The following is a 6040-nucleotide window of genomic DNA, read 5'->3' as shown; positions in this document are numbered from 1 at the left end:
TAACCACACACCAAGTCCTGTCAGTGGTCCCTGTTTCCCTTCTTGTACAATCCAGAGGAATATTTTTATCAACTATTTTGTAAATGCAAGTTTTTAAGTAGCTTTAGAAACATTTTTAAAAAGGAGGGAATCCCACCTCATCCCATTTTTTAAGTGTAAATGCTTTAAGAGGTGAAATCATTTGCTTGTTGTTTATTTTTTGGTACAACCAGAAAATAGTGGGATATTGGATACGGGAGGCTTTGATTGTCTTGGGTGTCAGCTTAACATTCCATAGATGAGGGGTAGCTTTTATATCCTATAATACAAAAGCATACTAAATGGCAGTTTGGAGTCAGTTGTGCAGTTAATGTCTTGAACACTTTAAATTACTTCTCTTCCCATATTGTTTTGGTAGAATTATTTCGTACAGAAAACCACTTTTTGATCTTGGCTCTCCTGGTCAGAATTTTGTGCACTATACTATAACATCTTTGGTCGTGGTAGTCCAGTTTTCCTAGTAACTTGGTTAATGTGCTGTGAACGATTGACAGTTTGGGTATGTAGTATATATGATATTAAATTGTGAATCAGTGGGACTTAAGATGTAACAACATATCAATATTTGAAGATATTGGTACTTGATATCCTGTTAAGGAAAGTTTGCTCCAAATTTTAAGCTGGAAAGTCACTGGAATAACTGTTAAGAATCACAACTACATGATATTTTAGATTTCTGGTACGTATGTGAAGAATTGTGTACAAATTGAAATGTCTGTGTAGTGATCCTCAAAACAACCAATAAAATCTCAGTTATAAAAGAAAAAAAAAAAAAAAAGAAACAGATCATGGCATTCAGTCCCGTCACTTCATGGCAAATAGATGGGGAAACAATGGAAACTATGACAGACTATTTCCTTGAGCTCCAAAATCACTGCGGACAGCGACTGCAGCCATGAAATGAAAAGACACTTGCTCCTTGGAAGAAAAGCTATGACAAACCTGCTGCTGCTGCTGCTAAGTCGCTTCAGTCGTGTCTGACTCTGTGCGACCCCATAGACGGCAGCCCACCAGGCTCCCCCATCCCTGGGATGCTCCGGGCAAGAACACTGGAGTGGGTTGCCATTTCCTTCTCCAATGCATGAAAGTGAAAAGTGAAAGTGAAATCGCTCAGTCATGTCTGACCCTCAGTGACCCCATGGACTGCAGCCTTCCAGGCTCCTCCATCCATGGGATGTTCCAGGCAAGAGTACTGGAGTGGGGTGCCATTGCCTTCTCCAATGACAAACCTAGGCAGCGTTATTAAAAAGCAGAGATACTACTTTGCTGACAAGGTCCCTATAGTCAAAGATATGGTTTTTCCAGTAGTCATGTACGGATGTGAAAGTTAAGACCATAAAGAAGGCTGAGCGCTGAAGAATTGATGCTTTTGAACTGTGGTGTTGGAGAAGACTCTTGAGAGTCCCTTGGACTGCAAGGAGATCAAATTCTAAAGGAAATCAACTCTGAATATTCATTGGAAGGACTGATGCTGAGGCTCCTATACTTTGACCACCTGATGAGAAGAGCAGACTCATTGGAAAAGACTCTTTTGCTGGGAGAGATGGAAGGCTGGAGGAGAAGGGGAGGACAGAGGTCAAGATGGTTGGATGGCATCACTGACTCAATGGACATGAGTTTGAGCAAACCCTGGGAGATGGTGTAGGATGGTGCAGCCTGACATGCTGCAGTCCATGGGGTCGCAGAGTCAAACACGACTGAGCGACTGAACAACAAAAGGGGAGCGGGGCATGGCTTCTTGTAATAAAGAGTCCACTGGAGGGAACCTGGAGTTGGAAGTGAAGCGGCTTCCCATTAGCTGGGTTGCTTCCAGACTGGGAGGACGGTTTCCTCTCTTGTAGGCGGTGAGGCTGCGCCCTTCTTCCTGCTGGGTCTCCAATCAAGGGAGAGTGGTGCCCAGAACTATCCCTTCTGGCCTCCCAACTCTAAAGTGAGGTTTCTCCGTGTTGATTTTCACACTTCTCACGCTGAGACTGGCCTGCAACCTCCCGCACGGACAGGCCCCACACTCTACCATCTAGACTCTGCTCCCGCAGGAGGCTCCACCAAAGCCGTACATCTAGGCGCCATTTGCCCTTCAGGCGGCTTCTCCTTGTGCCTAGAGTTCTCGGCCTCTGGACCTAATACTGGAAGTGCGCGGCCTAGTTGGATGGGGCGGGGCTCTCAGAGGAGGCCCCGCGGGATGTGGGCTTTGGGGCGGAGCTGGGGTTGGCTCCGGAGGGGAGGGGCGGGGCTCCGCACGACCTGAGTCTTCACTGTTCAGGTTTTGCCTGGGAGATTGGGTTGGCTGGAGAGTCCCTTAAATCTGGAGTCTTTTTAAAAGGTAAATGTACCCCTAGAATGTTGCGGTGTGGGGGGAGACTGGATCGAGCTCTGCCACGTAGACATGACTGACCTTGGACTTCACATGGGGCAGGTGGGCAGCATTAGCCTCCTAAGACCCTTCTGGGCCCCCAGGGCACAATCCTGAAGAATTTTTTTTTAATTTTTTTTATTTTTATTATTATTTTTTTTAATCCTGAAGAATTTAATAAGGAAACTCTCATGTTGTTATTTATACCTCCCTTGTTCCAGAGAAGACCTAAGGTGGCTTCAGAGATTCTCAAGGTCATTTTGAACAGGTATGTACTTTTTTTTCTAAACTCTAGGCAGTGGCAGATTAAGCTTTAAATGAATAAGATTCAGGTACCCACATAAGATTTTACAGTTTGTTCCCTACATTAGTCAAATTTTAATTTTTTAATCTTGCCTTTCTTTTCTCTGATATTTAGCAAGCCCTGACAAACCATTTCTTAGGAGGGAAGCAACCGTTTTTTGCTGAGACACATTGTGACAGTGTTGGTTTTAAGTTACATTTGTTGATAACCTGGTGATTGGAGAAACCTCACACCAAGGGTGTAAACAGTGCAGTTTTCATTAAGTCGGAAATGGCAAACACACCCTCAAGGGTATGCCTTTTGGTATATCTTAATCTTCAGGTCCCTTTATCTAGTCATGTGTGAATAGATCATTTGCAGCAAATCCAGAATATCAGCATAAGGATGATTTAAAAAAGCAGAGGGGCTAAACATGGCATCTCCTACTCTTCGTTACAGATTTTTTTTTTTCTAGTCTGTTTTTCTGAGCCTCTTTAGAGCAGAATCAGGGATCTGTAGAGGACAGAGAACAAACAATTGTGATTTTATCCCCAGGGAGAGGGCAGAGAGCTGCTCCATAGGTGAGATTGTGGTAGCCACACGTTCCCGGAAACAAACTCACTCAGGAGGACGATGCAGATAGTGGAGTGCAGTTTATTACACTGGCGGGCCCAAGGCAGAGGTCTCCTCTTAACCAACGACCCTGACCAGTTTTTGTGAAAACCTTATATACCCTAAGTGTACTTGATCAAACCCACCTCCCCAGATTCCTTGAAACTAGTCTGGACAAGATAAAAGAGAGATACGATCAAAGTTAACCCATGATTCATGTGTCATAAGCCTAGATAGTTAAACATAGGCCTATCAATAGGCGTACGGTCATATCCTGGTAAACATAATGGAATTTACGACTTTGTTCTGTTATAGAGATAATTAGCATATTCTTTTAGGCGAGGGAGAGTCCAAGTCCAAGTCCTGAGGCTCTTTTATCTGAGGGGATCTGGTTTTCCGTTGGTATGCCATTTCTATAGACACCGGGCACAAAGTTCAGAGTCCATTGGGAGGGTGATCATGTATGTAGCCTAATGTTCGTAGTGTGGCCTTAGATGGAGTCCAGCTCTGTTTCTTCCTTCAAGATGAGGATAGACTTTGAAAGGGACTAGAGAGAGGATCAGAGGACAGAGTGGCAGGGAGAGAAGATACAAGTCAGTGGGCGCCAACTTGAAGCAAGTCTTGGCATGTTGGGGATGTGAGGATGATGGGAGGGTATTGGACTCATCTCTCAAATACTGCGAGGAAGCTTTGTAAGGAAATAGAGTTTTAAGAAAATTTTAAAAAATTTTACTGTGCTATATGAATTCAGTCTCTCTCTTTGGTGTAAGTTTGTTTCTAGACACTTAGCTAGATGTCTACATTGTTCTTCAGATTTGAACATTAGCAACCTCCTTCACTGAAGGCTTGCCCTCAGTCCTGCAGGCTCTGAATGCTCTCTTTCATTATCTGGGCCATGATGCAAGGCTGTGTGTTCCCCTCACTCTGCATTGGAGGAGAGCAAGTTTCAGAGAGAATCACAGTCAGGCAGAGTGGCCTGAACCAGTGCCTGTGGTCCTGATTTTTTGTCCTCCTTCCTGCCCTCACCCCATCTTTGTTTCTTTCTCTCTGTTCCCAAAACTAAAAATACTTCTTTGGTTGCAGTTGGTTTTTATTTTCATTTTTGCTTTTAAGTTAGAAAGATCTCTCTTACTCCCCTCCCCCTTACCTGGCCCCACCATTGCCCCTTCTGTAAACTGAAGTCGCTCTCACTTGGGTCACCTGGTGCTCCCTGCCCCGTCCTGCTCTGGGCTCAGAGTCCAGCTGGGCAGCCACGGTCACTGGTCAGGGATCTACATGCCTTTCTTTGCACCTCCCTCATGAGTGCCATGCACATGTCCGTCTTACTTTTCCTTGAAAGAAGAGGTTGGAAGTTCATTCTACTTTATTTTTCTTTCTGGGTTGCAATTTTAAAGAGGCTTTAAAAGAAGAAAATCCTGGGTTTAGAGCCTTGGGTCTGTGGAAGGCAATTTCAGCAAAGTTAATACAAAGTCTTTTATTTTTTAATTGAGCAATCATTTTGCAAGGAGAAAATAACTAATTTTAAATCTGTGTTAGCAGTTCAAATTAAACAGTGCAAGGAGCATGCACATAGCAGTTAGAAAATATACATGTCTGAACTATCACTCTCTTAACTAAAAACAAAGCTGTAAAAATTTTTTTTCCCAAATTTCACCCATGGGTTTATCTTTCGACTTGGACAAAATGTGGGTGCCTAACAATACACCTTCTTTGTGGTGCATTCCTTTGTTGTCAGAATGTCCTAACCAACCATCATGTCAATACTGGGCATCCAAGGATGTCTGCTAGAGGCAAGTCCACTTACCTCTCTGTGTGCAGAAACTAGCCGAGGAGAATGAGATGTGATCTCAGGGCGCAGCTGTAAAACACACCTGTAAATATCATGTCAGTTTCACCAAGAACCCAGGAAGCCTGAGAGACCTTCAATCAGCTGCAGAGCGCTGCTGGAGCCAAAGTTCTCTCTTTGAACCCTGCCCTCTCCTCTGAGCACCAGGGTCAGCAGCAGGTGGGACCCGTGCTCCCTTCTAGGAAAGCAGTTAATGGGGATCCCACTTCCTGTCTCATGCTCCTTGGCCAGTTCCTGACTGTGAGTGGAGATGGTTAGAGGCTGGTGCTGGTGAAAGGAGTTATGGAGCAAGGGACAGAGCCCAGGGACGGGGTAAGCTCTTGAATCTGCCCAACACTTCCACCCTCCACTACCGCCATCTCTCCCCACTTTGACTCTCATCTCCTCTTCACCTTTGGAGAGGGCACGAGTCACGTGCATGGTCTCGGGTCTTCACTGTGTGCACCCACTGACAGTGATGGCATGATGGATGTGTTTTATTGCTCCATAACCAACTGGAAGCAGGCAGAAATTAAACCTGCTCTCTGTAAAACTAAAGTCTTATCCTGAATGAAACTCTTTTAATCTTTTGCTCAAAGTCCAAGAAGTAACACAAGTTTTTTTTTAGCCAATTATGCTCTGAACTTTGAACACATATTAAACATTTTTAGCCAAGTCTGTGACCCGAAGATAAAATGCACTCATTAGCCTCAACTCTTGAAAGCAGCTGGTTTTCTTTTTGGAAGAAAGCTATAAAATGTTAAAAAAAAAAATCTTATTTTAAATTAGGAACAAGGAACATAAAACATCATTTAATTCATTTGACAGACAATAACAAATATCTTTTACTTTCACAATAAAAAAAAATCAGTTAGTTACTGCAGCTGCTACGGCCAAAGGGCAGAAATAAAGAACCATGTCCAAAAGG

This window comes from Budorcas taxicolor, chromosome 22, assembly GCF_023091745.1.
Source record: "Budorcas taxicolor isolate Tak-1 chromosome 22, Takin1.1, whole genome shotgun sequence".
In the NCBI taxonomy this organism is placed as follows: domain Eukaryota; kingdom Metazoa; phylum Chordata; class Mammalia; order Artiodactyla; family Bovidae; genus Budorcas; species Budorcas taxicolor.
Note: the sequence above shows the minus strand (reverse complement) of the source record.